This window comes from Rattus norvegicus, chromosome 10 (genome assembly GCF_036323735.1).
Source record: "Rattus norvegicus strain BN/NHsdMcwi chromosome 10, GRCr8, whole genome shotgun sequence".
Taxonomy (NCBI): domain Eukaryota; kingdom Metazoa; phylum Chordata; class Mammalia; order Rodentia; family Muridae; genus Rattus; species Rattus norvegicus.
The window spans coordinates 74340650-74343807 of record NC_086028.1 but is presented as its reverse complement, the minus strand read 5'-3'; positions in this window follow the sequence as shown (position 1 = coordinate 74343807).

Here is a 3158-nt window from a genome sequence, read left to right as displayed (position 1 = left end):
ACCCCCAGTTACCTGGCAACAGCCAGGTTTGCTCCGCCCCACAGTTACCTGGCAACAGCCAGGTATGCCTGACACTAGAAAAGGGGCTGGGCTGCTTGCCCCCTCTCGCTCTCTTGCTCTCTTGCTCTCTTGCTCCTCTCTTGTCCCCCCACCCCCACCCCACCCACCCCCCGCTAATCCCTTCCCCCCTCTCTCCACCGGCTCATGGCCGGCCTCTACTCCTCCTCTCCCCCACTACTCTCTCTCTCTCTCTCTCTCTCTCTCTCTCTCTCTCTCTCTCTCTCTCTCTCTCTCTCTCTCTGCCTTTCTCTGCCCCTACTACCCTCTTAACTCCCCTCCCCATGCCCTAAATAAACACTCTTCTATACTATACCTTTGTGTGGTTGGTCACTCGGGGGAACGGATGTCTTAGCATGGGCCCACAGTGGTGCCCCCCTCCCCCATACCTCACTACACCTCCATAGAACATATCCTCCTCTTTTTATAAACACATCACGAGCAAACAAATCCTCTTGATTTTTTATTTTTATTTTTTTTTTGTCACATACACCAGAAAGTGCCGCACTGAAATTCATGAGGCCTGAGATGGAAATGAACGTAGTTGAGCAGGGGGCTAAGAAGCTGCCTCTAGGCTTAGGTATTCTAAAGCTCTGCTGTGAGGGGGTTGGGCAGGAAGCTCCCCACCCTCTTCCTCCCACTTCCTCTGAAGCCCTGAGAAAAGGGAAACTAAACTATCTGATTGCTTTTCCAGACCAGTAAGACAACTAGTGGAACTCCTGGCAATTCCTTGAAGGTCTCCCACACCCAGGAAGATCACAGGGTGTTCTGCCAAAACACAGATAGGCTGCCTTTCCATTGTACCTGAGTACTGGCAAGCTCACGAGATGCCATGGTGAAGCCCTCCTCTCACGTTAAGAGCTGAGCTTTCAGACAAAGCTACAGATAAGCTTGTTTTTAGACGCAGACACTTTACAGATAATGGGGACATTTATGGGGAAGTGCCTGGGGCTGGTCAGAACTGAAAACACAGGCCTGTGTGTCCTGTGGGAGTCGATGGTGGTGACCGGGGTGTTTGAGAGCCCTTTCTATTCTTGCCTCTCTGATAACCTGTTGTGTTTTCCAACAGATGTGCCCCAGGGGTTCCTGCTTTGAATGCTTGCTCTCTGTCTGGTCTCACTATTTTGGGAAGTTGTGAAACCATTAGTTCATGTTTACTAGCATGTTAAAGTCACTAGAAGCAAGCCTTTGAGCGGTCTATCTAATCTGGCCCGCTCCGCTTCCTGCTCTGCCAAGACATGAGGCTACTCTGCTAGAGATCGCCCATGAAGAATTCCACCATGCCTTTCTGGCCTTCCTGAACTGAGACCCTCTGAAACTGAGCCAGATACACCCTCCCTTAAATTGTTACCGTTGGGGTTTGGGGATTTAGCTCAGTGGTAGAGTGCTTGCCTAGCAAGCGCAAGGCCCTGGGTTCAGTCCCCAGCTCTGAAAAAAAAAAAGAAAGAAAAGAAAAGAAAAGAAAAAAAATTTAAAGCAAAATTGTTACCGTTGGGTATTCTGTCACAGTTACACCAAAGTAATATAGACAATGGCTGCATTATTAATTACCTAAAAACTTGGTAGTTACAATTGGGCGGGGACATGCTTTTCATGATGAGACTTCTGACCGCAGTTCAACCCAAAAGCTGGGTTCAAGTAGGTGATACTGGCTGAGTCCAAAGGCCTTCTTCCTCTAACCTTTCTGTAAGGCCAGTGTGACTGACACAGGGTCTCCTGAGGTTCTGCCATAAAAGGTGGCCCCGTTTCTGCCTGGTTCTGCTGGGACAGTTGCCCTTAGGTCCCAGCCCTTTCTTCTTCCTCTCATAGATAAAATCTTCCTGCTGCAGGAAACACAAACAGATGTATGGGCGGTTCATGTTAGCATCTGGTGCAAGGAAGCAGATCTAAGGACAGCTCCGGTCTTCAAACTACCCCAACAGATGCCAAGTGGAATGGGAATGAGCTGCCCCGCCCAAACCGCGTACAGCGCAGACTCAGAAGCAGAGTACACCTGCTTTCTTCTCCAAGAGTGCTGCTATCTTTGTTACAGAGTTGCCACAGGCTGACTCTGTAACCCGGAGACGCCCTGCCTCGAGACCGAAAGTTCTTGAGGTGAATGAAGTATTTCCTCATTTTTGAAAAGCTGGGTTGTCAAGCAAGGCATGCATGGTGGCTCAAGTCTCTAATTCAGAGGCTATGGCAGGAGGTTTGTCTTGAGCTATGTTCAAAGCCCACTAGGGCTACAGGGAAGACATTGTCTCAAAAAAAAAAAAAAAAAAAAAAATCACCACCACCACCAACAAAACTAGGCTGGCAAAATGCTCATGTGGGTGCTGGATTTTAATCCTGATGACCTGAGTTTGACCCCCCAGGACAAATCGTGTGGAAGGAGGGAACTTACATTTCCCATAAGTTGTCCTCTGACCACATGCGTGCCCTAGCATCATCCCCCTCTAACGCAAATTAATATAATTAAAAAATATATGATAAATTGTTGATTGATCCTTATACTCAGTGCCACCTATGCACACACACACACACACACACACACACACACACACACACACACACCACAAAAGAAATGTTCTTTTTAAAGATATGTTTATTTATTTTATGAGTACCCTGTCACTGTCCTCATGCACATCAGAAGAGGGCATCGGATCTCATTACAGATGGTTGTGAGCCACCATGTCACCATGTGGTTGCTGGTCAGGACCTCTGGAAGAGCAGTCATTGCTCTTAACCACTGAACCATCATCTCTCTAGCCCCAAAAGAAATGTTAAAACCTCTTTTTTTTTTTTTTTTTTTGGTTCTTTTTTGTTTTCGGAGCTGGGGACCAAACCCTAGCTCTACCACTGAGCTAAATCCCCAACCCCAAAACCTCTTTTAATTTTTTTATCTTTTATTATTTTTTTTTGGTTCTTTTTTTCGGAGCTGGGGACCGAACCCAGGGCCTTGCGCTTCCTAGGTAAGCGCTCTACCACTGAGCTAAATCCCCAGCCCCTCTTTTATTATTTTTTTAAAGATTTATTTATTCACTGTATATAAGTACACTGTAGCTGTCTTCAGACACACCAGAAGAGGGCATCAGATCCCATTACAGATGGTTGTGAGCCAC